Genomic DNA, 18,032 nt, shown 5'->3' with positions numbered 1-18,032 from the left:
TTCTTCACCTGATTGTCCAGCATACGACATGTTTCCACCTCACGAAATGGCCAAACTCCCCACACGGGGCCGTGCTATCGCCACTTTGCGCTTGGACCCTTGAGAGTGCTGTTTGTCTGAAGAGGTGGTTGTGGCCGCTTTTGGTCGACGGCACTGCCACTGGGTCCCTCATAGTACAATAAAGTGTCTCTGGCGGTGGTGGTGCGCACCCAACGTCAGACACACCGTTGTAATATGAGGGGCCCTGTGCCTGTACCGCCGGCCACAAGACAGTTCCCCCCCCCAGCTCAAACAGTGCTCTACCACTAGCAAAATTATCTCTCACAGCTTCACCAATGTGTAGTCTAGGCGCTGACATCCTTCAATGCCTGGCACTGACAATACCATTGTTTTGACATTTTTGTTATGTTAGGCCTTCGAAGCCTGTCTGCGGTCCCTTCTTTCTACAACTACTACACTGACCAGGCCACTGCTGGCCGTGTTACCCTGGAACCAATTTAAAAGTGCCTACAGTCAGCCCAATTTTGTTATGTTAGGCCTTGGAAGCCTGTCTGCGGTCACTCCTTCCACTAGACTTCCACTGACCATACACTGCTGCCCATGCACCCCTGGAACCAATTTAAAGTGCCTACAGCCAGCCCAATTTTGTTATGTTAGGCCTTCGAAGCCTGTCTGCGGTCACTCCTTCCACTAGACTTCCACTGACCAGACCACTGCTGCCCGTGTACCCCTGCAACCAATTTAAAAGTGCCTACAGCCAGCCCAAGTTTGTTATGTTAGGCCTTCGAAGCCTGTCTGCGGTCACTCCTTCCACTAGACTTCCACTGACCAGACCACTGCTGCCCGTGTACCCCTGGAACCAATTTAAAAGTGCCTACAGCCAGCCCAAGTTTGTTATGTTAGGCCTTCGAAGCCTGTCTGCGGTCACTCCTTCCACTAGACTTCCACAGACCAGACCACTGCTGCCCGTGTACCCCTGGAACCAATTTAAAAGTGCCTACAGCCAGCCCAAGTTTGTTATGTTAGGCCTTGGAAGCCTGTCTGCGGTCACTCCTTCCACTAGACTTCCACTGACCAGACCACTGCTGCCCGTGTACCCCTGGAACCAATTTAAAAGTGCCTACAGCCAGCCCAAGTTTGTTATGTTAGGCCTTGGAAGCCTGTCTGCGGTCACTCCTTCCACTAGACTTCCACTGACCAGACCACTGCTGCCCGTGTACCCCTGGAACCAATTTAAAAGTGCCTACAGCCAGCCCAAGTTTGTTATGTTAGGCCTTGGAAGCCTGTCTGCGGTCACTCCTTCCACTAGACTTCCACTGACCAGACCACTGCTGCCCGTGTACCCCTGGAACCAATTTAAAAGTGCCTACAGCCAGCCCAATTTTGTTATGTTAGGCCTTCGAAGCCTGTCTGCGGTCACTCCTTCCACTAGACTTCCACTGACCAGACCACTGCTGCCCGTGTACCCCTGCAACCAATTTAAAAGTGCCTACAGCCAGCCCAAGTTTGTTATGTTAGGCCTTCGAAGCCTGTCTGCGGTCACTCCTTCCACTAGACTTCCACTGACCAGACCACTGCTGCCCGTGTACCCCTGGAACCAATTTAAAAGTGCCTACAGCCAGCCCAAGTTTGTTATGTTAGGCCTTCGAAGCCTGTCTGCGGTCACTCCTTCCACTAGACTTCCACAGACCAGACCACTGCTGCCCGTGTACCCCTGGAACCAATTTAAAAGTGCCTACAGCCAGCCCAAGTTTGTTATGTTAGGCCTTGGAAGCCTGTCTGCGGTCACTCCTTCCACTAGACTTCCACTGACCAGACCACTGCTGCCCGTGTACCCCTGGAACCAATTTAAAAGTGCCTACAGCCAGCCCAAGTTTGTTATGTTAGGCCTTGGAAGCCTGTCTGCGGTCACTCCTTCCACTAGACTTCCACTGACCAGACCACTGCTGCCCGTGTACCCCTGGAACCAATTTAAAAGTGCCTACAGCAAGCCCAAGTTTTTTATGTTAGGCCTTCGAAGCCTGTCTGCGTTCACTCCTTCCACTAGACTTCCACAGACCAGACCACTGCTGCCCGTGTACCCCTGGAACCAATTTAAAAGTGCCTACAGCCAGCCCAAGTTTGTTATGTTAGGCCTTGGAAGCCTGTCTGCGGTCACTCCTTCCACTAGACTTCCACTGACCAGACCACTGCTGCCCGTGTACCCCTGGAACCAATTTAAAAGTGCCTACAGCCAGCCCAAGTTTGTTATGTTAGGCCTTCGAAGCCTGTCTGCGGTCACTCCTTCCACTAGACTTCCACAGACAAGACCACTGCTGCCCGTGTACCCCTGGAACCAATTTAAAAGTGCCTACAGCCAGCCCAAGTTTGTTATGTTAGGCCTTCGAAGCCTGTCTGCGGTCACTCCTTCCACTAGACTTCCACAGACAAGACCACTGCTGCCCGTGTACCCCTGGAACCAATTTTAACTTGCCTACAGCCAGCCCAATGTTAGGCCTTTGATGCCTGTCTGCCGTCACTCCTTCCACTAGGCCTCCACTGACCTGTCTATTGCTGCCCGTGTACCCCTTGAACCAACCTAATAAAATATTTAAAAAATTAATTTGATTATAAAAAATTAGATCGTGTTGAGATCTCAAATGCAGACATTTTAACAATCAAAACAAACACACAACAAATATCTGGAACTGTACTACAAAGGTCCAACAGCTACAATTTCTTTCTCCTGCAAGAAGTTAACTGAAAGTTTTTTGGAGTTGTTAACACAGATATGGCATCCACCGAGTGTTGTCCTGTCGCGTCTCCTTTAAATTATTTCCAATAAGATGTTAAACTATTAATTTAATAAAATCAATAATTAAAAAAATAATTGAGTAAGTCAAAAGCACATTGCAAATAAACATTAATTACAAATCAAGAAGCATGGCGCGTCCGAGGGTGAGTAGATACCGAATAAGAATATAATCACCCTCGGACGCGCAATGCTTATTTACAACAGCCTTCCTTCCTAAGAATCAGCCCTTCCGTGGTGTAGAGAGAGGTTGTGTTACACTCCAAGGTGTTCCCCGGGTTGCCTTTCCTGAGCTTCGATCTTCCGGCTCTCGTTTAGTAGCTGTTGGAAACTACGCTGCATTAGGCCTACTAATTGTGTATGGGTGAAACAGTGGCGCATCTGCGGTCCCTCCTTCCACTAGGCCTCCAGTGACCTGTCTACTGCGGCCCGTGTACCCCTTGAACCAACCTAATAAAATATTTAAAAAATTAATTTGATTATAAAAAATAAGATCGTGTTGAGATCTCAAATGCAGACATTTTAACAATCAAAACAAACACACAACAAATATCTGGAACTGTACTACAAAGGTCCAACAGCTACAATTTCTTTCTCCTGCAAGAAGTTAACTGAAAGTTTTTTGGAGTTGTTAACACAGATATGGCATCCACCGAGTGTTGTCCTGTCGCGTCTCCTTTAAATTATTTCCAATAAGATGTTAAACTATTAATTTAATAAAATCAATAATTAAAAAAATAATTGAGTAAGTCAAAAGCACATTGCAAATAAACATTAATTACAAATCAAGAAGCATGGCGCGTCCGAGGGTGAGTAGATACCGAATAAGAATATAATCACCCTCGGACGCGCAATGCTTATTTACAACAGCCTTCCTTCCTAAGAATCAGCCCTTTCGTGGTGTAGAGAGAGGTTGTGTTACACTCCAAGGTGTTCCCCGGGTTGCCTTTCATGAGCTTCGATCTTCCGGCTCTCGTTTAGTAGTTGGTGGAAACTACGCTGCATTAGGCCTACAAATTTGGTATGGGGTGTAGAGACAGGTTGTGTTACACTCCAAGGTTTTCACCAGGTTGCCTTTCCTGAGCTTCTATCTTCAGGCTCTCATTAAATTGTGGTTAAATGGAACAACTGCATTTGGCGTACTAGTTGGTTTGGGGCCTACTATCGGTGTCTGCCGCTCCTTGCTGTTCTCCTGGTTTCCTGTCCTGAAATTCCATTTTCAGCCTCTCGTTAAGTAGTTGTTAATGTTAAACTGCATTTGGCCTACTAGTTGGGTTGGGGCCTACTATCGGTGTCTGCCACTCCTTGCTGTTCTCCTCCACTGAACAAAGCTGTGCCGCCTGTTTACTACGGTTGCCAATTTTGAACTGCATTTCGACTACTTACTGATTTGGCCCTACTCTCTGTGTCAGCCTCTCATTCCAGTTGTCCTCCACTGCAATGCCCCCTGGTTATTCCTGTGTTACCAATTTTGAACTGCATTTAGCCCACTTTCTTCTTTGGGCCTATATCTGTGTTTCCACTTCATCGTGCCCATTGCCCAGCCAGTGATAGATGAGTCTGCTGGTACATTGACCCATAACGCAACATTCCCCGTGCACGCTACACAACAACATTGTGACCCTGCTGAAAGTCAGGTTGCTCTTCCCGCATACCATACCACCTTACACGGGGACAAAGAGGAAGGTGCAGATGAAAGTGCAGGTTCCTTCATCAGGTGGGGGGAGGAATACTAGTTGGCGACGTCACTGGCACAGGGCCTCTCATAGTACGCAAAAGTGTTGCTGCCGGTGGGAGGCGCCCCCGCCGTGCAAACACACCGCTGTACTTTGAGGGGCCCTGTGCCAGTGCCAATGCCAACGAGTGGGCCCCCCCTGCTTGCTCAGGTTCACAGCACTTGCAAAGTTGAAATACTTACCTCTCCCTGCTCCACTGCCGTGACGTGGTCCAGATTTCCTGGGCCCACTAATTACTTGAACCAGCCCTACCCCCCACAACTTTAGCCAAATGACCCCCAATTTCAAATGCCTTCCAATTATTATAAGGTAAATTACGCTTGACAAGCTTCATTAAGAAGAATGGATGGTTTTGACATTAAAATGGGCACTCTAGGTGTTTTCCTGGCCCCCACTCACTGCCGACTATGCTGCCCCATTGACTTGCATTGGGTTTCGTGTTTCGGTCGATCCCGACTTTACGTCATAATCGGCCGATTTCACTCGACCCGACTTTGGACATAGTCGGGTTTCGCAAAACCCGGCTCGACTCTAAAAAGGTCAAGGTCGCTCAACTCTAGTGGTGAGCACTTTGACCCACCAAGTGCTTCACAGAAGTTTATAATGCAGAACCGTAAAAATAAAAAATCATATTTTTTCACAAAAATTATATTTTTGCCCCCAATTTTTTATTTTTCCAAGGGTAAGAGAAGAAATTGGACCTCAAAAGTTGTTGTCCAATTTGTCCCGAGTACGCTGATACCCCATATGTGGCAGTAAACCACTGTTTGGGCGCATGGGAGAGCTCGGAAGGGAAGGAGCGCCGTTTGACTTTTCAATGCAAAATTGACAGGAATTGAGATGGGACGCCATGTTGCGTTTGGAGAGCCACTGATGTGCCTAAACATTGAAACCCCCCACAAGTGACACCATTTTGGAAAGTAGACCCCCTAAGGAACTTATCTGGATGTGTGGTGAGCACTTTGACCCACCAAGGGCTTCACAGAAGTTTATAATGCAGAGCCATAAAAATAAAACAAAATTTTTTTCCCACAAAAATTATTTTTTAGCCCCCAGTTTTGTATTTTCCCTAGGGTAACAGGAGAAATTGGACCCCAAAAGTTGTTGTCCAATTTGTCCTGAGTACGCTGATACCCCATATGTGGGGGGGAACCACCGTTTGGGCGCATGGGAGGGTTCGGAAGGGAAGGAGCGCCATTTGGAATGCAGACTTAGATGGAATGGTCTGCAGGCGTCACATTGCGTTTGCAGAGCCCCTAATGTACCTAAACAGTAGAAACCCCCCACAAGTGACACCATTTTGGAAAGTAGACCCCCTAAGGAACTCATCTTGATGTGTTGTGAGAGCTTTGAACCCCCAAGTATTTCACTACAGTTTATAACGAGCCATGCAAATAAAAAATATTTTTTTTTCCACAAAAATTATATTTTAGCCCCCAGTTTTGTATTTTTCCAAGGTTAGCAGGAGAAATTGGACCCTAAATGTTGTTGTCCAATTTGTCCTGAGTACGCTGATACCCGATATGTGGGGGGGAACCACCGTTTGGGCGCATGGGAGGGCTCGGAAGGGAAGGAGCATCATTTGGAATGCAGACTTAGATGGATTGGTCTGCAGGCGTCACATTGCGTTTGCAGAGCCCCTAATGTACCTAAACAGTAGAAACCCCCCACAAGTGACCCCATATTGGAAACTAGACCCCTCAATGAACTTATCTAGATGTGTTGTGAGAACTTTGAACCCCCAAGTGTTTCACTACAGTTTATAACGCAGAGCCGTGAAAATAAAAAATCTTTTTGTTTTCCCACAAAAATTATTTTTTAGCCCCCAGTTTTGTATTTTCCCAAGGGTAACAGGAGAAATTGGTCCACAAAAGTTGTTGTCCAATTTGTCCTGAGTACGCTGATACCCCATATGTGAGGGTAAACCCCTGTTTGGGCACACAGGAGAGCTCGGAAGGGAAGGAGCACTGTTTTACTTTTTCAACGCAGAATTGGCTGGAATTGAGATCGGACGCCATGTCATGTTTGGAGAGCCCCTGATGTGCCGAAACAGTGGAAACCCCCCAATTATAACTGAAACCCTAATCTAAACACACCCCTAACCCTAATTCCAACGGTAACCCTAACCACACCTCTAACCCTGACACACCCCTAACCCTAATCCCAACCCTATTCCCAACTGTAAATGTAATCTAAACCCTAACCCTAACTTTAGCCCCAACCCTAACTGTAGCCCCAACCCTAACCCTAGCCCTAACCCTAGCCCTAACCCTAGCCCTAACCCTAGCCCTAACCCTAACCCTAGCCCTAACCCTAGCCCTAACCCTAACCCTAGCCCTAACCCTAACCCTAGCCCTAACCCTAACCCTAGCCCTAACCCTAACCCTAGCCCTAACCCTAGCCCTAACCCTAGCCCTAACCCTAGCCCTAACCCTAGCCCTAACCCTAGCCCTAACCCTAGCCCTAATGGGAAAATGGAAATAAATACATTTTTTTTTTATTTTTCCCTAACTAAGGGGGTGATGAAGGGGGGTTTGATTTACTTTTATAGCGAGTTTTTTAGCGGATTTTTATGATTGGCAGCCGTCACACACTGAAAGACCCTTTTTATTGCAAAAAATATTTTTTGCAATACCACATTTTGAGAGCTATAATTTTTCCATATTTTGGTCCACAGAGTCATGTGAGGTCTTGTTTTTTGCGGGACGAGTTGACGTTTTTATTGAAAACATTTTTGGGCACGTGACATTTTTTTATCGCTTTTTATCCGATTTTTGTGAGGAAGAATGACCAAAAGCCAGCTATTCATGAATTTCTATTGGGGGAGGCGTTTATACCGTTCCGCGTTTGGTAAAATTGATAAATCAGTTTTATTCTTCGGGTCAGTACGATTACAGCGATACCTCATTTATATCATTTTTTTATGGTTTGGTGCTTTTATACGATAAAAACTATTTTACAGACAAAATAATTATTTTTGCATCGCTTTATTCTCAGGACTATAACTTTTTTATTTTTTTGCTGATGATGCTGTATGGCGGCTCTTTTTTTGCGGGACAATATGACGCTTTCAGCGGTACCATGGTTATTTATATCTGTCCTTTTGATCGCGTGTTATTCCACTTTATGTTCGGCGGTATGATAATAAAGCGTTGTTTTTTGCCTCGTTTTTTTTTTTTTTTCTTACGGTGTTTACTGAAGGGGTTAACTAGTGGGACAGTTTTATAGGTCGGGTCGTTACGGACGCGGCGATACTAAATATGTGTACTTTTATTGGTTTTTTTTTTTTATTTAGATGAAGAAATGTATTTATGGGAATAATATATATTTTTTTTTTTCATTATTTTGGAATATTTTTTTTTATTTTTTTTACACATTTGGAAAATTTTTTTTTTACTTTTTTACTTTGTCCCAGGGGGGGACATCACAGATCAGTGATCTGACAGTTTGCACAGCACTCTGTCAGATCACTGATCTGATAGGAGTGCAGGCTGCTTCACAGTGCCTGCTCTGAGCAGGCTCTGTGAAGCCACCTCCCTCCCTGCAGGACCCGGATCCGCGGCCATCTTGGATCCGGGGCTCGAGCAGGGAGGGAGGTGAGGAGACCCTCGCAGCAACGCGATCACATCGCGTTGCTGCGGGGGGCTCAGGGAAGCCCGCAGGGAGCCCCCTCCCTGCGCGGTGCTTCCCTGCACCGCCGGCACATCGCGATCATCTTTGATCGCGGTGTGCCAGGGGTTAATGTGCCGGGGGCGGTCCGTTACCGCTCCTGGCACATAGTGCCGGATGTCAGCTGCGATAAGCAGCTGACACCCGGCCGCGATCGGCCGCGCTCCCCCCGTGAGCGCGGCCGATCGGCTATGACGTACTGTCCCGTCCAGGGTCAGATAAGCCCAGGGCACCTCGACGGGATAGTACGTCTAAGGTCACAGAGGGGTTAATCTCCCACTTTTTTTTTTTTTGTTCCAGGGAAAATTTATAAACCCAATAAAAAAAATAATAAATAGGCTTTCTATGGCCCACTATCTGAGAGAAAGAGATGGCACGCTTAGGACTGGCATACAAGCCCAAAGGCCAATATTAATCTCCCACTGATTGATTTATTGATTTTTTCAGGTAGAATTTAGAACCCAAATAAAGCAAAAAAAAAAAAAATGGGCTTTCTATGGCTCACTGAGTGAGTGATGATGCACACAGGAGTCAGGAGTGGCACACAAGCCCTGAGGCCAATATTTTTCTCCCACTGATTGATGTAGTGATTTTTTCAGGTAGATTTTAGAACCCAAATCAAGCAAAAAAATAAATAGGCTTTCTATGGCCCACTGACTGAGAGATGGCACACACAGGAGTCAAGAGTGGCACACAAGCCCTGAGGCCAATATTTTTCTCCCACTGATTGATGTAGTGATTTTTTCAGGTAGATTTTATAACCCAAATCAAGCAAAAAAATAAATAGGCTTTCTATGGCCCACTGAGTGAGAGATGGCACACACAGGGATGGCACTCTAGCAGAAATGTCAATCTTAATCTCCCACAAAAAAAAAAAAAAAAAAAACAGGGAGTGTCCAACAATTACTATCTCCCTGCAGTAATCTCAGCCAGGTATGGCAGGCAGCAATAAGGAGTGGACTGATGCACAAATTAAATAAAAAGTGTGGACAAACAAAAAAGATAGCTGTGCAGAAAGGAAGGAACAAGAGGATTTGTGCTTTGAAAAAAGCAGTTGGTTTGCACAGCGGCATACACACAGCAATGCAGCTATCAGGGAGCCTTCTAGGGCAGCCCAATGAGCTACAGCGCTGAGGGGAAAAAAAAAAAAAATGTAGCTTCCACTGTCCCTGCACACCAAAGGTGGTGTTGGGCAGTGGAAATCGCTACAGCACAAGCGGTTTGGTGGTTAATGGACCCTGCCTAACGCTATCCCTGCTTCTGACGAAGCGGCAGCAACCTCTCCCTAAGCTCAGATCAGCAGCAGTAACATGGCGGTCGGCGGGAACGCCCCTTTATAGCCCCTGTGACGCCGCAGACAGCAAGCCAATCACTGCAATGCCCTTCTCTAAGATGGTGGGGACCAGGACCTATGTCATCACGCTGCCCACACTCTGCGTTTACCTTCATTGGCTGAGAAATGGCGCTTTTCGCGTCATTGAAACGCGACTTTGGCGCGAAAGTCGCGTACCGCATGGCCGACCCCGCACAGGGGTCGGATTGGGTTTCATGAAACCCGACTTTGCCAAAAGTCGGCGACTTTTGAAAATGAACGACCCGTTTCGCTCAACCCTACTAAGGAGCCTTTAAAAATGGAACATTTATAGTGCAAAACTTTGTTAAATAAAGAGTAAGACCAAAAGACTATAGTAATATAGTGAGGCACTGAGAAGCCATTCTGAATGAACATATAAGGTAGATAAAAAATAAAACCTAAATAATAAGCAATAATAATATCATATATACCCTTAAAGAATTTCAATACCAAATAGTTTGAACAGTTCACCAAACCAATAACAATATAAGCTGCCAACAAACAGCTCCAATAATTGCATGATGTCTACTCTACAGAAACATATTTTATTGTCCTACTAAAACAGTTCATTTAGTCAATATCAACTGAGAGTGTTTGGAAAAATGAAAAAAGGGCATGAGCTTATCTAAAAGAGAAATAACATCTTCACTCGATTGTCCACTTGATTATAGTCATCACATGAGCGGATATCCATACTATGGTCATCATTCAGCAGCCATCAATAAAAACATATACTATGATACAAATAAACAAAAGTTAAAATCAAGACGTAAAAAAATAACCTCCCACAGAATACCTTTATATTTATTACTAGAAATAGGCCCAATGCTATTGCATCGGGAGTGCGGTGAAATGAGCCGGCGGGGCAGGGGATTTGAATCCCGAGCTGGTCATTGGCACGGGAAAAGAAAGGGGCTTCCCACCAGAGAGAGGAGTCAGTGAGGACCGATACTGAGCCAAGAGTACTGATAGGCCGCATGGCAGCGATAAAGGCTGGATGGGACTCTCAGACCTCATCAGGCGTACAAAGAAGCGTACGCCGGGTGGAGAATTGCCGTGGATGATTCTTGGCTACGCAGTAGCAAAACGGACTAGGGGCTGAGCGGGTCAGACCAGTGACCTCCACCAGAATGAGATCGACTTGTTAGGTGGGGAAGCCGGAAGAACTCAACACCGGCCTCAGCCGGAAGCCACCTAACCCAGAAGAGACAGACACCCAAGTCAAGCTAAGTGAAATTGAGATATATATAAACTGCAACCTTGAGTTATCCTTTCAATTTGTATCCCTTGGCATTCACTTGATTTATTCCCTGTTACTCCTTGCGAGGAGCTCTATCCCTGTAATAATTAAACCAGTAATTGTTTACCCCTGTTAATCCTTGCTGTGTCTCTGTGTCACTGCATCCAATTACCTGTGTTACACTAGTCTCTACTGAACCTGGAACCAAGAAAGGCTGTGTGCGATAATGGTGCAAACCTGATGGGCAACCTCACACACGTGCCTTGAATGGCTCACGTCCTCAACCTGGTGGTATAACAATTTCTCTGTCACTATCCCGGCCTGTATGGACTGCTGCAGAAAGCACGATCGCACCCCACAGGTCATCGTCCTGCATCGCTACAGAGGTCTTTTGGCCTACCAGTTAACCATTTGATTTGGGATGCTCCCACATGATGGAATTCCACTCTGCACATGTTGTAGCGACTGTGGCAGCAGCGATGAACACTAGTGCAGGATGTACTTTTGCGTAGCCTGGGCCAACGCAGTATGGACGTGGTGCAAATCATGCTTGCAGAGTGAGCACAGATGAAGGACCTCCGCACCCTTCTGCACAGTTTCAAAATGTCTACTAAGATGGCTATCACTGACGATGCCATCATCAGCATCACTATTCAGATCATCTACATGCTGGAGTACACTATGGCTAGTCTGCGGCAGGAAGTGTTGGTCCCAGAGGAAGAGGTGGAATCAGAGGAGGATGTGGAAGGTAAACTAACATCTCTAAGTTTCGGACTGTCATTACCCAGGCTGGTGCCATGGAACTGTGGCTTACAGAGTTCGAGGGGAGCTCATGGTACCAAACTGTTGGTGAAGGTGCAGGAGCCGAGGATCAAATGGAGGAGGACGAGGAGGAAGAGGTGATGGCTGTGCAACAGTCAGGAGATGAAGAGGATATTGATCCCCTCTCTGTTGGCCGTGGCTGGCAGGATGGGACAGAGGAAGCAATCTTGAGTGTTACCCCACCACTAACACCATGGACTTGGATATCATGGAAGTGCCTGGCACATGAGCACTTTCTTGTGACACTATATGCAACATGATGCCCGTATTGTTAGGATTGGAAATAGTGCTGACTACTGGGTTGCCACTCTGTTAAATCCATGGTACAAGAGTAAATTTTGCCAGATTCCTGTAATAAAGCCTGGTGGAGCATGTCTGCAATACAGGCTGGTGCAGCATGTCCATAATACTACTCTTCCACAGTCAATACCTTGATTGATTTTTCTATGTATTCATTGACAGATTCATGTTTTTTATGGTGATCTGTATTTAGAGAATTCATCAAATCAGGCAAAATTAACTAATTTAATGACCATTTGCAGTTCCACTGTACCTTCCATGTGTGTGCAATAGTGGTGGGAGACTTTAGTTTAAGCTGTTGGAGTTGGAATTACTGTGATTGCTAGTACCAGATTTGGCCTCCAATAGATGCTCATTAAAGGATTTAAAGTACTATCCCAATTACAGTGCCTCTAAATGGTCATGGCTGGCTATTTTGTCTTGCGACATCAATTGCTGAGGAGTCGTTATTTGCTTGACTGCTCCTTTCCTTGGACATGGTACCTGTTACCATGTTCATTCCAGGATAAAACTCTGAGTCTCCATTCCCCCTAGTCACTTCACCATGGAACAGACACCGCATGGCATGGGGGGAGTGGGTGTTCGGAAGAGAGAGTGGCTCTCTGTTTGGGCAGGTCCCGGAGTGGCTGGCATACAGAAAACACCCCTTGCATGGGTAGGGTGAGGTGAATGGCCTTCAGAGGACACCACAGCCACCCTGCCTCATCACCCAACACACCAAAGACGAAGTACTGGTTACTCAAGAGAGGGGGTGAGGGCCTATGCGGTGCCACTGTCAGGCTTAGACCTGCCTCCACCATGGGGGTCCTTTTTTTAAATCAATCTTATTTTAAATTATTTCCCTATCTACATTGGTTTGCAGGGCAATTGTTACTCTCTTAGTCAATTTTTCTTCCTTTTGCAGCCCCGTAGCCCTTAAGGTACTTTCACACTGAACAACTTAACAACAATATCGCTAGCGATCCATGACGTTGCAGCGTCCTGGATAGCGATATCGTTGTGTTTGACACGCAGCAGCGATATGGATCCTGCTGTGACATCGTTGGTCGGAGCAGAAAGGCCAGAACTTCATTTCGTCGCTGGATCTCCCGCAGACATCGCTGAATCGGTGTGTGTGACACAGATTCAGCGATGTCTTCACTGGTAAACAGGGTAAACATCGGGTTACTAAGTGCAGGGCCGCGCTTAGTAACCCGATGTTTACCCTGGTTACCAGTGTAAATGCAAAAAAAACAAACACTACATACTTACATTCTGGTGTCTGTCGCGTCCCCCGGGGTTCTGCTTCCCTGCACTGTGTCAGCGCTGGCCGGTCGTAAAGCAGAGCACAGCGGTGACATCACCGCTCTGCTTTATGGCTGGTGCTTACACAGTGCAGGGAAGCAGAACGTCGGGGACACAACAGACTGGAATGTAAGTATGTAGTGTTTGTTTTTTTTTACATTTACACTGGTAACCAGGATAAACATCGGGTTACTAAGCGCGGCCCTGCGCTTAGTATCCCGATGTTTACCCTGGTCACCCGGGGACTTCGGCATCGTTGGTCGCTGGAGAGCTGTCTGTGTGACAGCTCTCCAGCGACCACACAGCGACGCTGCAGCGATCGGCATCGTTGTCTAGATCGCTGCAGCGTCGCTAAATGTGACGGTACTTTTACTATGACCATTTTAAAGCCATTTTAAAGCACCAAAGTTCAGCTTGCCATTGACTTTTATTGGGTTGGGATTCAGGGTCAAGTTCGGATACTGAACCGAACTACGAACCGGTAAGGTGTAAATCTGTTACGGATAATACATCTGGAGCGCCCCCAGACACAGGGCCACAAGTCACTCGGTACCGGTCCCTTCTCCTTCGGTTCTGCGGTTGTCATGGTGGCTGGACCCGGTCGTGACCCTGCTAAGGGGCGTCCAATGAAAATGGTAGTACAGTCTGTCAGTAGATCGTGACGCCACCTGTGGTGTTCGGTCAGGGTGACCGACGTTGCTGTGGGGTCCACTGGGGTGATGGAATAGCAGCCGGATGGTATACCTTCCCACAGGTAAAGTAAATCCCCAGGGCTTCCCAGTAGTGTGGATGGAGATGGTGTGAGGTGCAGGCAATAACGAGGACACAGGGTTGCAGTCTCTTTACCTTTTACTGAAGGCTTCAGTACACTCAGTCCAGAGCACGTTCAACCGGGCTATCAGAGACCGGCCGGTCCGATGGGCACATCCAGAGTTTCCCTCACAGATGGAAATCGTTGCCTACCAATAGCGCCTGTGTGTTGTAGTCCTACCCTGCTGAGCATTCGGAATAGTCTTCACAACTGCTGTTCTCCTTCGTTCGTTCTCTACAGCTTTCTCTCTCTCTCTCTCGTTCTTTGGTTCCAGATGTTGCTAGTTTCTAACGTCCCCCAGATATAGTATGGCTAGGACGCCACCCGTTTGACGGGAAGGCTTGGAGGTCTTCCGGGACCCTAGAGACGCCCCTCTCCCAATGTTGCCCCCTATGTCTTCGTAGGTGTAAAAGGTAGACAGCCAACCTATGATCAACTGTCCAGCGGAATTTGAAGTAAGGCCTGAAGTCAGTTACTCCTACGGTGATCCGGCCACCGACTACGCGCCTCAGTAAGATGTTGCCTTCCTCTCTCGGCACGACTCTTACTGGCTCTCCTTTGTGCTGATCTCGTTTACACTGTTCCACAATATTCTTCCCCTCTTGTCTCTTTCTTAGGATACCGCCGCAAGGTGTGCAGGCGCGGTTCCGTTCCTTTCTGTTCTGTTCGCTAGGCGCCTGCCAGGTTCCCACGCCTGACAGGGACCCCCCTGTGTCTTCTCCCCGCAACACCCCCTGCCACGGGATGTTGCCTGGTTCCAACCCAGTCAGCTTCTAACTAACTTCCTCCCCAGCCCCTAGTTTTACCAGTGTGAGGAGTGGCCCAATAAATAAAGCCTTTTGCTCCCCCTAGTGGCCGGAGTGTGAAGTGTAATGTGTATCTGGTGATACCTGGTCAGGAGAACTCTTTAGTGCCATCAGACGTACCGCTACTCGCCTTGGGGCCATACTGCAACGACCAGGTCTCTGGGGCGCTGCACTCCCCCCCGGTTAAATCCAGTACTCCTGGACTGGGAAGAAGAACAACAATACAATGCAGTGAAAGACATACAAAATTTTTGGATGCTAAGAACAAATAAATAGAACAGATGCTTCCCTTTATGGGAGGTGAGGACACTTAAACGTTACAAACAAAAATAACAGTTAAATATTTTTAAATAACATTATGACTATAAATAACTTTTAGTACCCAGCCGGGTATGCTACTAAGTGCAAATTTTTTGAACAAACAGCTAACTCAGCGTATAAGCTGAACCCACTAAAGGCCTACTATCAAGTACTATAACAACTCAACTTTCTTTTCCGTTCTCACTTTACCAATGCAGGACCGCCTAGCTCCTTGGCTGAGCCTACTGCCATTGCGCCGACCATCTTTCTGCATCTTCTCAGGAGGACTCTATCTTTAACCCCTACGGGTTCACTTCAAACTTTCCTGTCCTCAATCTTTATTAACATTATTAAACTATCTAAATTCCTCAACATTATTAAAGTTTCAACATTTATCAAAGTTATCATCATACATTCCCTTTAAGAGGGACCCAAGTCTCTGGTGCAGATTCTCTTTCCAGCAAGCAAGTTCACGGCAAGCAAGTCCTTCTGCAGCAAGTCTTCGCAAAGTCTTCGCAAAGTCTTCCTCGACTTATAAAACCAGTAGGGGGCACCTTTAAGAAGGTGCAACTATTTACAAAGCCAGTTTGTGAATCATTCACCATCCATAATTCGGCAGTCTTTAAAACAATGATGAACATTAGAAAAACAAACAATAGAAAACAATAGGGATCCCGGGTCAACAAAGGGATCCCTAGGAGTTAACCCTGGACGGGTTGGAAGTAGCAGCAGGTAACAGTTGACTATTTACAAATTCAGGTTTTCGAGGTTTAGTGCTGTAATGAGTGACACGACGTCGGCCGGTGGCGACCACATCCCATCCGGGGAAAGCCTGGCTCCGTGTCACCTTCCAGCACCATCATATCAGCAGCGATCTGGGTGCAAACATTGATACCGGTGGCAGACTCCGCAAGCAGAGCACCACACGTTGGGGTGGTAGTGCTGGGTCCTATGGGGTCAGGGGTCAGTGAAGTCCCGCCACCAGTCTCAGTCGTGATCGTCGAAGCGCAACCACTAGTGCACAGCGTTTGACTCTCTTGGCATACCACCCTTGCTCACTCCAGTGGCGGGTGTAGGTCACATGGTCCCTTCTGTACAAGTTGCGGAGTGGAGGGACACTGCGGGACTGGGGTTCCACGTTGCAGCTAGTCACATAGACCTCGGTCAGCAGCCCTGTCTCTAATATGAAGCCGCAACCCCTCCCCCGGTGGAAGGCCAGCACAATCCCCTGTTTTATCAAACTCTCAGGGCAACAATTGACAAGGGGCACCCGTTCCTCGGGTCGGACGGTCTGTTCCATTCTTTCTCGATCTTCCCATTGCGAGATTAGGCTTCGCCTATACTGATCCCAGGTGAGCCTGATGACGTAGGAGCCCTCCTGTCGGGACCCGTCTGGCTGAAACCGGGGAGCATTCCACTCAAAGACCACTCCTCTGGGGCTGATGTTGATCGGTATACCCAGCGGTGTCGGTAGTGGGGGCAGGATCCCCTTCATGGCGTACAGGGCCGCCACCACGATCTCAGTAGCGGGACACCAGTCATCAATGGACTGGGGAGCGGTCGCCAGAGCCGGAGCGGTCGGTGGGGCAGGGGCGCTGTTGGTACCTGCGTCTGATGAGGTTCCACCGATGTCGGTCGGCTCCGCTGACGAGGACGCTGGAGTCTGCTGCGGCCCTGACCACGGCTTCCCTTGGGCGGCCTTCCAGCACAGCTCCGACTTCCATTTCCTCGCCGTCGCTGACCCCCCGTCTGGAGTCGAGAGGCCCAAAGCCTCCTCCGGCAACTCCAGGGGATCCGGGTCCCCACACGACGGCAAGCTCTGGGTCGGCTCTGCTGGGCTGTGGTGCTCCGGGGTCACTTCGTCGTCGTTTGGGTACCCGCTGGTCATCAGCTCCGCTCCTGGGTCTGCAGCACATGCACGAGGCTCCATCGCCTTTGGGGGTTTGAGCTCCTCCATTCCTGAGCTCGTCCTCCCGCAGCCATAGTCGGAGGGGGCAGGTCCTGCTTGTTCGCACCGTTTTCTCGATCTCCTCCCATGACACGCCCTCCTTCTTCTCCTGCGCTCCTCGTGGCGCAGCAATGGCGGCGGTTTTGGCGGGAATCATGCGTCAATAGCAATACACAGTCCTTGCAATAAATCACAGTCCAACACGTTTCAATCACAGTTCCAAGGCACACATGACCCAATTCTTCAGGCTTTAGTACGATCCTGTTCGTGATGCCAAGTTCGAGTGCCCCCAGACACAGGGCCACAAGTCACTCGGTACCGGTCCCTTCTCCTTCGGTTCTGTGGTTGTCACGGTGGCTGGACCTGGTCGTGACCCTGCTAAGGGGCGTCCAATGAAAATGGTAGTACAGTCTGTCAGTAGTTCGTGACGCCACCTGTGGTGTTCGGTCAGGGTGACCGACGCTGCTGTGGGGTCCACTGGGGTGATGGAATAGCAGCCGGATGGTATACCTTCCCACAGGTGAAGTAAATCCCCAGGGCTTCCCAGTAGTGTGGATGGAGATGGTGTGAGGTGCAGGCAATAACGAGGACACAGGGTTGCAGTCTCTTTACCTTTTACTGAAGGCTTTAGTACACTCAGTGCAGAGCCCGGTTGAACGTGCTATCAGAGACCGGCCGGTCCGATGGGCACATCCAGAGTTTCCCTCACAGATGGAAATCGTTGCCTACCAATAGCGCCTGTGTGTTGTAGTCCTACCCTGCTGAGCATTCGGAATAGTCCTCACAACTGCTGTTCTCCTTCATTCGTTCTCTACAGCTTTCTCTCTCTCTCTCTCGTTCTTTGGTTCCAGATGTTGCTAGTTTCTAACGTCCCCCAGATATAGTATGGCTAGGACGCCACCCGTTTGACGGGAAGGCTTGGAGGTCTTCCGGGACCCTAGAGACGCCCCTCTCCCAATGTTGCCCCCTAT

The sequence above is a fragment of the Ranitomeya imitator genome, chromosome 3, assembly GCF_032444005.1.
Source record: "Ranitomeya imitator isolate aRanImi1 chromosome 3, aRanImi1.pri, whole genome shotgun sequence".
Lineage (NCBI taxonomy): Eukaryota > Metazoa > Chordata > Amphibia > Anura > Dendrobatidae > Ranitomeya > Ranitomeya imitator.
Note: the sequence above shows the minus strand (reverse complement) of the source record.